Source organism: Falco punctatus (genome assembly GCF_963210335.1).
Source record: "Falco punctatus genome assembly, chromosome: 4".
Lineage (NCBI taxonomy): Eukaryota > Metazoa > Chordata > Aves > Falconiformes > Falconidae > Falco > Falco punctatus.
In genome coordinates, this window is record NC_137583.1 from 31180768 (window position 1) to 31194556 (window position 13789).

General features: G+C 51.7%; 1 protein-coding gene across 7 annotated transcripts in view; it reads right to left on the reverse strand.

The window, feature by feature from the left end:
- ELFN1 (extracellular leucine rich repeat and fibronectin type III domain containing 1) overlaps positions 1-13789 on the reverse strand; it is a 149783-nt gene that overhangs the window by 108564 nt on the left and 27430 nt on the right. For all 7 annotated transcript variants that reach the window (XR_013927370.1, XR_013927371.1, XM_080382410.1 and 4 more), the window contains exon 1: positions 1-13789. This exon is cut by the window's right edge and continues 27430 nt beyond it. The gene's annotated coding sequence lies outside the window, so the exon portion shown is untranslated.

The following is a 13789-nucleotide window of genomic DNA, read 5'->3' on the forward strand; positions in this document are numbered from 1 at the left end:
CTGCTCCGGCGGCGGCCCCCGGCGCTCGGCGGCGCGCCCAGCCCCGAGGCGCGGTGATGGGCGGCGGGCGCACCCGCGGCTGCGGCTCCCCGCGCCCTCCCAGGCGGGCGGGCCGGGGGCAGGAGGCGGGCAGGGAAACGCAGCCGGAGCCGAGCAAATCCCGACGCTGGAGCCGGCCTCCGAGAAGAGAAGGGCTGCAGCTCCTCACTGCGTCAGGCGGAGAGCCCTGCCCGTGCAGGCGGCGCCGGGCAGCGCTGCCAGGCCCAGGGGGCTGCCATCGGCACGGCACGGCTCGGCTCGGCGCGGCTGGGATGGGCTCGGCGCGGCGCGGCTCGGCGGGGATGAGCTCGGCTCGGCTGGGATGGGCTTGGTTCGGCGCGGTGCGGTGCGGGCGGCTCGGGGTGCGGGCCGGGCGTCTCGGTGTGGTGCGGTGCGGCTCGGCTCGGCTCGGCCTAGAACGGCCCGGTTCGCCTCGGTGCAGCTTGGCTAGGCTCGGCACAGCACGGCACGGCTCGGCTCGGTTGAGCCTGGCTCGCCCGGGTTTGGTGCGACCCGGCTGGGTCCGGCCGCGCTGTCACGGCACTGAGCGATAAGCGGCTTGGCCGGGAGAGCCGGGCTGGCATGGGGGAGAGGGGGGGCGGGTGTGCGTGTGTGTGACACTGTGTGTGTGAGACACCGCGTGTGACACTTGCATGTGTGACACTGTGTGACACTGTGCATGTGTGTGACACTGTGCGTGTGAGACACTGTGTGTGACACTTGCATGTGTGACACTGTGTGACACTGTATGTGTGTGACACTGTGACACCGTGACACCCTGTGTGTGTGTGTGGCACTGACACCACGTATGTGTGTGTGTGTGTGTGACAGTGACACCTTGTGAGAGTGGGAGGGGCATGTTGGTGTCTAAAGGTGTGAGTGTGCTTGTCAGGGACATCTGTGTGCGTATGACACTGTGCTGTGTGTGTGGTGACACCCTGGGGGGTGCCGGGGTGAGTGTGTTGGGGTGTGTGTCTGTATGGGGGGGGGGGGTACCCACGCGTGTGTGGGTGTGACAGGCCATGGGGGGAGCACAGGAGCCTGCGTGTGCCTGTATTTATGCACATGTGTCTCTGTCAGCCCATGTGAACACTTCTGTCCCCATGTGTGCATGACAGCCCTCCACCCCACCCCTCACCCCAAGCCTGAACCTCTGTGGGTCAGACTGGGCCCAGCTGGGCAGCACCAGGTGGCACTGGGAGCATGCGGGCTGGGGTGAGGCCCGATGGGGCTGGGCCAGGACCCCCATCTGCAGCCCCCCAGGAGCTGCAGCCCCCATGCTCAGCCCTCACCAGCCATCCTCCTGCCCCCGACCACTCCTCACCTGACCCAGAGACAGACATCCCACCTCCCCATTTCTGTTGAAATTTTTTTTTATGCTGTTTTAGCAACACCACACACGACTTCAGAGTGATTAAAGAGTGGCTGGCACTGAGCCGGCCCTGGAGCTGAAATGCTCTCCTACCTCCCCAGGCACTGTCATCTGTGGCAAGGACTGGCCAGTGTGTTTCATGGGGTGGCCCAAGGTGTCTCACGCTGTCTCCAAAACCATCTTCGAGTCTGCGAGTCCCTTTTACAGCCCTGCAAGGAGATGGCAGGGGAGACAGAGAAGGTGGGGTGCAGGAGAGAAATTTCACTGCTTTCAGTTTAATACCAACACCACCACCACAGCCAAAAAACCTGAAGCGTGGCGTAATAGAGCTGGGAGACAGCCTGGGAACAGGCGAGCCATGGCCCCTCTCCAAACGGCAGCTGGGAACCTGGCATGATGCTCCGCTGCGTTAGACACACAGCCCCAGGGAAGTGCGGGTGGGAATGCAGGGGACACCCCTGTGATGGAGAGGGCAGTGCAGGGGCAAGGGCTCCCGCATCCTCTGTTCCACAGCCCGGGTCTGGCCCCCGACCACAGCTGGGGAGGCTGCGGGTCTTGATCTCTGTGCAAGCTGGTTGCTCTGGGGTTCTTCCGTTCCTCTTCCCGTTTCTCACCACCACCTGGGCTCATGCCCTTGGAGCATAGGAGACCCCTCCCTCCCTTGGAGCAAGGATATCCCATTTCTCCCTTGTCCTGTAGGATACCCTGAAGTCAAGAAGTTCCTGTTGAAGTTGCTTTGGATTAATAAATGCAGAGGCAGTGACGTGAAATAGGCAGCGGTCTGCCATGAGGATGGCTCTGGGGTCAAATGTCTTCGTGGGGAGACTGGAGGTAAGAGGTCCTATCCCTACCCTGCTTTGCTGGGGAAGGCTCTTGCTCCCAGGGCTTCTATCAGTGAGCTGTCATATCTCCCAGGACACTGAAAGGACACCACCAGGTCCCTCCTATTTTCAGAGGCAGTTTTCCAGGGTGCAGCACCTCCTTGGTGCCATACAGCCCCCGGGACAGCCAGAAGCACTGCCGGTTCATGCCAGCCCTGGAGCTGGAGCTGGCCCCTGGCAGCTGAAGAAGAATCGCCCAGATGGGACAGGGATGCCACCGATGCTGTGCTCCATTGCAGGTCTTCACCCATGGAGATCAGCAGTGAGGAGAGGGATGGTTTGCAAAAGGCTCTCTGCAAATTTGCTGCCTGTTGTCACACAGCCCCCAACTCCCCAGGGCTGCTTTGGGAGAGGCAGCCTTCCAAAGCATCAAGCCTCACCTACGGATGAAGGACAGGCTTTAAAGCAGCATCATTCCTACCAGCTGCCAGGCCAATGGGAGGGGGGAAGACCTGGTGTAATAAAACAACTTTGCAAACTAAGATAAATTAATAAAAGAAGTACTTCTGAGCAAGCTGTTCCAGTTCTTCTGGGAGGAAGTGATGCAGCCCAGCCTCTGGCCCTATATTTAGTAAAAATCTAAACCAGACATTGGTAATATTATTAAAGACAGGAAGGAGTAAAAGAAGACATAGCCTTGCTGGGATGACTGCTCTATTTATGCAAGACGGCATGAGGAGTGCTGTGAGAAAGGTGTCTCGGGTCAGGAGAGCCTTTGCAGGTCCTTCCCCTCAACCAGCAGACGAAGACGTCTGACACAGCAGGTTCGAGCAGTCCTAACCCACTTTAATGAGTGGTACAGGAGGGAGAGGCGGTTCATCAAACATCGGCCGCTTCTCCCAACATGGTGGAGGTGGTGCAGGAACAAGAGCTCTTCTGCTGCCTTTTGTAGCATCACCTGGAAGGGAAATGCTGGCCAAGGGACAGAGCATTGGCTGGGCAGTGCTCCATTTGTCTGTGCAGAACAGGGAGGAGTTAAGTTAGATAAGGACATCAAAGGCTCTGGAATGTGGTGTGACCTTGGGTGAGTGACATCCCTCCTGGCCTTGCTCAGGGCAGGGACCGAGTGGTCCCACACACAGCCCACACAGCAACAGGGCTCAACTGTGGATCCTCTTTGTGTCACAGTGATTGTAACAACCTGGTGCCCTCCGAGAGAGGAAAGCGCTTCCCAAAATAGGGGAGTCCAGAGGGAAAGGTGGCAACATGACAGCCTCGTGGCTGCCTCTGTGCAGAGTCTGGGGGAGAGTCTGGTGGGACAAGGGATGGAGGTCTGGGATCCTTCGCTCAGTTATACCATTCTTCTCCCCACAAAAGCAATGGCTTCAAGTGTCTTAAAAACCACAAGTGCCTGAACCCCCACAGTGAGACCTGTAACAGCAACAACCCGCTGTGCACTGAGGGCACAAGTCCAACCAGCCTCACTCCACCCAGGACTCAACACGTGCCGTGACAGGGTGCGTTCTCCAGCAAAAAGGAAGAATGATCCTGGCAGGAATAGCATAGTCTTCCTCTTTTCACATCCCTACGAGATAGGCTGGTGTTCCCCAGCTTGGAGAGCAAGTAGATCTGCCCCACCACTGAGTCACCTTCCAGCCATATGAGGGGATGCTGCCATGTGGTTCCTAGCAATGCACCAGTGTGGCTGTGGGTGACTCGCTGTCCGAGGGATCGTTTTTTGCAGCCTGAGATGCTTCTTTGCTGTTGTTGTCAAATCCTATCTAAAAATCATCAGACTAATTAGAAAACAAAAAATGACATTTTATGGGCTGTTAGTGCTGTAAGTGGACTAAGGCCTTATGGTATTTAAAGAAGGCTTGGAAAACAACTGCAATATTTACATCTGGGAAAGGCTTACCAGGCTGAGGCAGAAGCTGCATTTCAGAACATTTTTGTTTAACATACTCAGCCTGGTGATGACACATATTACTGCACATCATTACCCCAATTTTTCAGGGTGTTAATACCGCATCCATTGCAAATCATAGCTGCTGTAGAATTGGCAGCTTGGACATGTTTTTATAGATTCCCATTTGTCCTGATTTTCTTTTTAATTTTTGTCTTTGAAACTTTGAAGAAGTCAATGTTACCTCAGCAAAAGGTATCAGCCCTGAGGACAGGGGACTTCTGCCCGCCCACAGCCCAGGTGCAGAGTGGTTGTGCATCACAAATTGCTCTGCTTAGGGCCAGTGGAGACATCCAGGCCTGGCTTGGTCTCTATATCTACCTTCACTTGCTGGTCCTGGCAGCTAAAGTGATGTCCACAGGGATGGTGGAGTTGTCATGCAGACACTCGACTGCTCAACCACCTCTCAAAGTGGAGACGCTTCCCTACACCATGTACTGCTTGTATTGACCATCGAAGTTTGAAAATTGGCTTGATTTGGTCCTGCTTCTCCTCCTTGATGCTGATCGCTACCTCGCTACCATGCTTGCATCCCTGTGGAGCATAAGAAATCCTACAGCTATGACTTCAGATTCAGTGCAGTGAAGGCTGGGTGTCCTTCACAAAGCCCCCAGGGGACTCATCCCACTGTTGATGGTTTCTTTTGGCCCCTCTGGATAGCCTGACATGCTATTGTAGTGCAGATTACATAGCGCCTTCCACCTGAGGACCTCCAAGTGAGTAAACACAGTGAATAATTCATAATGAGTAATTTCTTTAAAGATTTTTGTCTCTTTTTTTTTCTCTCTCATAAACACATTGTCCATGAAGGGAATGAGAAATTCTCCAGGGCACTTGTTCAGTGTTACTCACAAGTCTCTTTGGTGAGTAACTCCCAGTGTGTGGAGTCTGCCATCAAGTCTTCCAATTATAATTTGGGTCATGGCCCAACAAAACACACATTTCAAACCATGTGTCCCAGGGCAACGTCCAAAATCCACTCTGTGTATTTAGCCACCTCCAGATACCAGTGGATGGAGAGAAAAGACTTGTCTCTGCCCTTCTTGGCACTGCACAAACCCAAGACATTGTGACCCCCATATTTACAAGTGGCCACTGATTTGGGGGTCTCATTTAAGACATTAAAGGCATGCCACTGGCACCCAAGGTTTAGTCTCCTTCGGGGTAGTGATACAGGCGAGTCAGCCTGGGTCTTGAGGTCATCACAGCAAAACCCTCCCTTTGTTGCTGTGCCTTCAGTTCTCCTATGCTCCTGGTGTCCACCTGAAGGCATCTCCAGTGACCCTTTGCTTGAGGAGTCTCACCTTGTCACGCATGAGGGGCCTCATCTGTCCCTCAAAAGGCAAGGCCAGCTTAAGGCTTGTCAGTGGCGCTGGCCAAACCAAGTGACGCTATTCCAGGGCTGTCATTGAGATGAACCTACTCAGCTTTGCCAAAGCCATCCCTGAAGCTGATCCCCAGCAAGAAAGGTTGACAGGGAGCACATGCCTGCCTTGGAGACATGTAGATGCAGCATGACTTTCTTTTTATTTACAGAGCATCAGATTGCACATTCCCTAAGAGCTCTGATTCATCCCTCCCAAACCCTAGAACAAATACTCCAAAATGAGTCTACAGCATGGGGACAGGCTTTGTTCAGTGCTATGAAAGAGAGCAGGTAAAGTCATTACCCTCACTTTGCATAGCAAAAATGATATGCATAAAGCTGCATAGAACAACCCTGCAAAGCTCAAAGGAAACAAATGGGCGACTTGCACCATGAATTTCAATGGGACTTTGTGCCGCCAGGATAATAGCCAGTGAGACAGTGAAATATTGCACAGAGAGACATTGGGCAGTAAAAACAAGTTCGACTTGCTAATGCAGTTGAATATCCCGCAATACCGCATAGGGGGAGATTGCAGAGCAATTGCGCAGGGGCACGTGGAGCAGCCTGAGAGATAACAGAGCACATTTGGGTACAGGACAGGAATGATTTGGGATGGTAGCTGGGGGGTGGAGGGGGTCTTTTAAACACAGGGAATTACCCTGTGGCTTCTCACTGGAGTTGCCTCCCCCCACCCTGGCTCGAAGAGCTATTTATCCAGCTTGTCTTAGAGGCAGCACCTGATTTGCAGGGAGGTCTCCAGTCAATTTTTCACACAGGTTAGCTACAGCCCTTGGAGCACCCGACCTGCTGGAGGCCAGCAGTGGCTGCAGGATGGAGATCTGTAGCCAAGTTTCTTATTATTATTCCCAGCAACCACCTTCACACCAGTCCCTGGCTGCTGAACAGAGCCCTGCCTCAGGTTCCTGCTGTGCTGTGGTCCCAAGCAGGACAGAGAAAGGAGAGTCTGCAGGAGAAGGAGTTGGCACCAGGGAGCCCCTGGCCAGGGCTGTAGCATCCAATGCAGCATCCCAGCTTCATGGGGGTGGTACCCCAAAGCATCTCAGCCTCCTGCGAGCTCCCTGCTCCCCCTGCCATCCTTGGTGGGATGGCCTGCAAGCCATGCGCTCAGCAAAATCTCTAAATATTGGCCAAGGAAAATCATCCTCCCATTGACACCCAGAGAAAAGGAGGCTTCCACTTAACTGGATAACTCACCCGAGGCTGGATCAGAGTGAATTAGCATCCTTTAAATTAAAGAGCTTTAAACAGAATGTTCTCCCCAAACTGCCACTATATCCATTTCAATAGTTACAGCAAACACTTTGCAAGTAGACCCAGAGGAAGAGGAAGGAGGAGGGAGAAAGCCAAGGCAGAGAGGATGGGTGATGCTCTGATGCAGCAGCAAGGGGGCCGGGAGATGTCTGTTTGCACCAGGAGCAGCCGCTCTGTTACAGAGGCAAAGATATTAAAGCAAGCAATTCCCTAAAGCACTCTAAACTTTTATAGATTGCTGATGGTGAAAGCAGTAAATGAAAGGACACCTTTGAGTGAGCACTCATGTATTAAACAGTCTTGGAGGCTGTCCCCGTGCAAAATAGAGTATGTCTTTCAAGGCTGTGTAACTCCACAGCAGATACAGCAGATGAGGGCTGCTAAATCCAGACAGGGAAACCTCACCAGGACCTTCAAGCTGCATTGTGAAGATGTCCACAACAAGGGGAAATGGCAGTGCAATAGTCTGCCACCGTGGAGACTGGCTACTGGTTCCTGTGTGTGGCCACCTGACTATTTAAGGATCAGTTGTGTTTTGGGTCAAAGGGACATGGGGAGAAAGAAGAGAACAGCTGAGATGTGTAGGCAAAGCTACAACACAGGACTGGTTTGGTTACAGCTGTGGCCACTTAAACTCTTTGGCTCTGAAAAGCAGAAAAAACTAAGATGGGCTAAAGCAGTGGACAAACTGGAAATTGAGGTGGGAATCCATCTATCCAACACAGCAAATCTGGGATTAATGACACCATCTCAGCTTCCTCTCTCATTTTAAGGCTGACCGGAGATCCAGGAGACCATGAGCATATTCAGGAAGAGATTTGGAAATGGGTTCAGAATGAGTCATGCAGTGCATCTCCTTTTCCCCAGGATCCTGGGAGCAGAGACCTCTGAGTCCTTCCTCTTCTTCATCTGACCCCAGGCAGGCTGAGAGCAGCCTTGAAAGAAGAGTGTGGGGAGCAACTCTCGTCCCCCTGCACCAACCCGCAGTGCCAGGACTGCGAAGGCAGCGCTGGGGTAACTTCCCTTTTATTGACACAACGTTCAAAATAGCACAGCACGTGGGGCCGCTGACTCAGAGGTACCCAGGTAAGGAAGGAGCCGCCGGGGAGGCTGCAAAGCTGCAAGCAGATCCCATGACAAGACCCGGCTGCGCAGTAACTACAGCCATCCAAAACAGCATTTGTCTCCACTGAGATTCACAAACCCCTTGGGAAGGGAAGGACCTGCTATTCTGCAATGCCGTCAGATCCTGGGGGAATATTTTGCTCAGAGAATGGGAGTTCAGAGGATTTCTGCAGCTTCCCCTCCCAGTCTCAATTTACCTCGCTGAATTAAAAGCAGTGTGGGCTGGAAACGACGTTAAAAGGGAAAAGGAGACAGAAAAATCATGCTGAGTGTATTGTTCTGGATAAATAAGACATAGGCAGGTTGTGGAAGGTAGCTAAACCCATCCCACAAATGGTCTTCTCCTGCCAGGAAGATGTGACAAAAATAATTACTTGGACTATACATAATTATGGTGCTGCTTTGAGGAGCTGCCTGCCCTTGGCAATGTTAAGGGAGCCTTCGCCTGGTATCGGTTAATGACTTTAACCACTAGCCTGTTAATGTCCTGACCCACTAAACAGTCTGGGATGTAGCGAGTGATGTAGCTGGGCACCCATCTCTGTGTCTGCCCACCCCAAGGGGCGAGAACCACGTGCTTGTTGCAGGAGAAATGCTCTCAGTTGCCATTCCCAGATGCACCAGCGCCTGGAGATGGATGAACCCCAGTGTAATCCTGCATGAAAATCTCCGATTGAGAGATGCGCATTGCCACTGGCAGGGCCAGGTTGGCCCCATAGATGCCAGCAGTGGTTTGTGGTCCTCAGGGGGGGTAGGACCAATGGTGGAAAACACAGAAATGGTTTGATAATGAAAAAAGAAAGGGAAGAGGTAATAAAGTAACTTTTTTTCTCCCCCAGGTGGAGTAAGCTCCAAATCCCTCCAGTTTTGGTCCAGCTGCCAGAAAAGGACCTGTTCCATGGAATGCTTGAGGAAACCTGTGTGGTATAAATTAAATGTTCTTCATTTAGTTCTCTCAAAGGAAGAAATAAGATTATTTTTTTTTAACTAGCTGTCAAATGCTCTGCAGCTAAAATATCAACAAAGTATGACAGACACAAGATGGAAAAAGCCTCTGAGGTTTCCTTTTATTGACTGGGAAGTCTCTGTTTCTTATCTTATTATCTTCAAGCTAAACTGATATGAGCTGAACAATCAGGAAATTGAATAGCATCACTGGCAAAGACCATCCTCTCCCTAAATAGCTGACAGTGATGAATACCTGAGAAGACCCATCGCTTCAGCACGGTGGGGTGTAACAAAACAGAGCATTTGATCTCGTCCCATACAGCCCGTTCACCTAGAGGTGATGGAGATCCAACATGTCCTGCATCTCCCATAGGTTTATCTGGCAATAATCTAACATTTGGGTCACGTGGAACCAGGTCGCAGATTGATAATCACATACTTGAAGATCACAGGCTATGAAAATTATTGCTGTGCTGGCTGGAATAAATTATGCAAAGCAATGCGTTATCTGGAAGCCTGCAACACACGCACACACACACTTCGGTGATCTATTGCTCTCCATGCAGATGTTCTGCTGCAAAGACATTTTAATTAATACATTGAAAATACATTTCCTGCCTTGTCTGAGCCAGAGACAAGCAGTGAAATGATGCCGAGTAGGGGAAAAGCCCCCATTGCAAAAGAAATTAAGAAGGGAAATACAGCGACTTAAAACCAGGCAGAACAAAGTGGTGTTGGAAGTGGGGCCCAGTTGTGCATTGAGCTGGTGCTGGTGGAAGAGCGAGCAGCAGGGACTGAAGATGCTCTCCTGAAGGCACTATGGGGCTGTAGCTATAGCACAACTCCCCAGTGCTTACCACCCCTATTCCTCCTCCTGAGGACATCCCTGCACTCACTCTCCATCCACAGCATCCTGCCCACACCAGCAACATCTGGATATAAATGCCTCCTTTCCAGCCAAGGGAAATAATTTGAGAAAGCAGTTTCCATCCCTCAATGCAAACTGAAAGAGTGGGACACTTGCCTTAATTAGGAAAAGGATTTTTGCCTTTTCTCTTTTCTAGTTTATTTTTTCTGACTCTTCTGCCTCACCATGAGACTGTCCCATATGGACCAGCCAAGGACCATAGCGGCAGCAATTAATAAAAACAGGCAATGATTGCCCAGCTGTCCTCAGTGCCCACCCCAAGGGGAGCAGCCCTGTGCCCCCATGACCTACCCCTCCCCTGTGCCACTGCAGGCGTTAGAGGCAGCCTTGTCCCTTGCATTGCAAAGAGGAGGCTTAAATTACCCCACCAGCAGGTAGCTGAAGACACCCACAAAAGGATGGGAGAGGAGATGGAGAGGCAGGTCAGCAAGGCATAGACCAAACAGTGGTGCTGATCCAAGTTTGCATCCTGATGGCTTGGGCAAAATCCCGTGGGGAAGGGAGGGCAGGGGAAGGTGGGGCAGGAGGCAGGACAGGCCAGACAGCAGCCAGCCTCCCCAGAGGTGGCACATTCACAGGGACACTGCTCAGCAAGCCTGTCCTGCCCAGCTCACAGCTGATTTGTCCACAGTGGGGTTGTTGCAACCATCCAACATGCCCTTCTTGTAAAGTGACGCTTGGCCACAGCCCAGGATTAATCCTGGGTGGGAGAGTAGGAGCCCAGAGCTGTTTTTCCACGGGGAGGGGGACAAGCCTGCAAAGACATGTCGTACCAGGAGCTGAGTGAGGTCTGATGAAAGGAGACAAGTTACCACCCCAGGGTTTGTCCTCACCAAGGGGACACACAGGCAGGTCAGCATGTGGGATGCTGCCCAGCTGGGCACCTCCATCACGGCTCCATCAGGACTCATGAAGAGCGATAGCCAAAACCCCCGGCTGAATCTAATCAGCACAGAGGGCTCTGCCTCAAGCAGGGAGAAACCCAGATATATTCCCTGGAGGAAAAGAGATGTGAAATTAGCCTTGCCAGACTAGGGAGTGCTTTTAAATTGCAGCAGAAGTGTTTGAGAGATAGCTCTGCTCTCCACAGGAGCTTCTCCTCATCCTTGGGATTTAAGCCTGTTAATAGTGGAGTATGATGATATTATCTGTTTGTATTGCACTTTTTATCACAAACGGTTCCCAAAGTGATTTGCTATCATGTGCTCTGAGAGCTGCTGAAACACAGGCCCTGTTGGGAAGCAGTGGCAGAGCAGCCACCACCCCTCACAGGTTGGGGAAAGGGGGAATTTGGACCAAGAAAACCACATCCTTGGTTCCTCAGACCCTCGCAGACCAGCAAGGATGTGGGATTTATGGTCCTACCCAAAAGATCTATGTACAAGAAAGTCCACTATGTCTATCTAGCTTGGTGAGACGACAGAGCAAACCCTGACCTTGGCTGGGTTTGGACCAGAAGCTCCCAGGAAAAGCAGCTTCTCCAGCCTCAAGCCCAACCCATCCCATGCTGCTCCGTGCTGAGCCCACAGAGCCCTCAGAGAATGCAGCCTGCCTTCACCCGGCTGCCAGGTACCATCCCTGCTCCCCAGGCAAGAACACATGGAAACACATTTCTCCAGCCCTCCTTGTGGAAAGGACACACAGCAAAACCTGGGGTTATTCTGTAACCTCTAATTAAAAAAACTGCCCATCCCAGCAATATCAGCATATGGACACAGGGAGGATGGCGTTAGAGGGAAAAGAAGATGAAAGGTGGAGGGCTCGGGGAGCAGGAGAAGGACTGAGACTAGGAGAGGAAAAGCAAAAGAAAGATTAGCCTTTGGTAAGCAACGGCCAGGAAGGGTGGGAGGGGGAGAGACTCGTGTCAGCCACACAGTCCCTGCTGCTGTGTAGCCCCTGAGGATGCAGGTGATGTCTCTGCCTAAGGATTTATCTCCTTGCAAAAGTTGCAGACCAGATCCCAGCAGCTGATAGCAGTGGCAGCAGGAGAAAATGAAGTGAAAGCCCTTTGCCAGGTGGAGAAAATGCCTGCATCTCTCTCTCACCTTCCCATTGACTCCGAGAGGCTCAGGTGTTGGCATCTTTTCTCCAGCTTCCAGCCCAGAAAAGGAAGGATCAGTGGAGTTACGGATCTCTGTCTGGAAGCTCGCTGGTGTGTTTAGACATAAAACTGAGCAGCTTTCTCCCAAAGCGACTGACGGAAGAGCCTAAACCCTGCACCCTCCAGTCCAAAACCCAAACAATCCACCCCACTCGGGTCCAGGGACCTGATGCTGCAGGATTAACCCGGGCTGCCCTGACCTGCTTTGCACGGGTGTGCTGGGAGCCTGCAGGCAGCTCCCCGTGCCACCCCTGCCACCACCACTGCCACTGGCCACTGCACTCAAGGTCTGGCAGTCCTCCAGCACCATGCCACCATCCCCCGCGTGCCTGCCAGGGCAGACAGTGCCTGCCACCATGCATTTGTCGCATCACAAGGAATGGCAAGAGACGGTCCCATAAACCCCAGTGCCTGCACAGGGCAGGCAGCACGCCGCAGCTGGTAGTGCAGACAGACCTTCCCGGGAGCACTGCCATGGCTTTGCTTGGGCTGAACCCTGGGGCTGTAGGGGAGGGTGGCTGTGTGCATGGAGCTGGGCTTGCCAGGACTAGCAAAGGCAGGACCAGCTTCTGCCTGAACCACCTGGACATCCAGGCTGGAGGACTGCAGTGCAGTCCTGCAAGCATCACCTGGCATTGCACATAACTAGGACAAGTATTTGTGTATGTTTTCCTTTGATACAGGAAGACGGACAGACACTTTGCAGAGCCGTTTCCTAACCTAAAAGCCAACTGCAGATGCTGTGCCCAATTCTCCTTCCTACGGTCACTTTTAATCAGATGTACTGGTCACAGGCACACAGACCTCAAGAAGCATCGCGGAGAGGCGAGAGCCTGCAGCTCTGTGCTGGGAATATCAGTGGAGACACAAAGCGATTTCACTCACAGCTACATTGTTGCTTGATTGACACCCTGTAATAAAGAGATTCACCACATAATTACTGTGCATTTGGGATGCAGCACCAGTGGTTTTTTTTAAACCAGTGACAGCTTTAAACAGGAGTAAAAGTATATGTTTTTATTAATGTCATTAGTTGTTTTTGTGTATTTTACAGAAAAGGCTATTCCTTGAAACAGCAATATAGTAAACAACAGCTCAGGTGTCTTCCAGAGACATCTCTACCTCTACTTTCAGATGAACTGTTGAAGCAAACAGAAGGGGAAGGATGTGAGCTGAGATTAAACAAGCAGCAGCTTGACTTGATGATAAGATGGGGCACAGGATAAGCGCTGCTCTTGGGGGCCTCTTGCCTCCCCCTGCTATGGGGTAAATGCAGGAGCCTGAAAAGATCTCCTCCACACTTAGTGAACTTGCCACGTCTTCACCCGTGACGTGCTGTCAGCGGCTGAGACCTGACCTCTGTTAGCACACCTACAGTTGTGTACAGCCAGGATGGGGGCACAAGTGCCCTGGTATTCAGGTATCTACCCCAGCCTTGCCAGAAAAGATGTTAAACTAGGTATATAACAAATGAGAGAAGGAGCTTGGCATTTACTGGTAGAAAGAAACAATAATAAATGATGTTTTTTATTAAGAAATATTACCTACAAATTTTATTTCTATTCCAAGGGCCTCCAACAGCCAGCAATGTAATAAAGAGGAAAAAGATGGGAAGGGGAAAATTAGAATAATGAAGATGATCAAATAAAAACACACGCATATATATGCCTTAAGTCAATAACACCTAGCTGTTGTGGTTGAGTTTGAGGTTTTTTGCAATGAAAGAAAGGCCACATTTCATAAATTGATACAAATTATCCTGGAATCAAAATGAAAACGGCTACAAAAGAGGTGGTGAAATATTATCAGTCAGGAATGGGAACATGGGTCCCTCCATCACTGTCACCA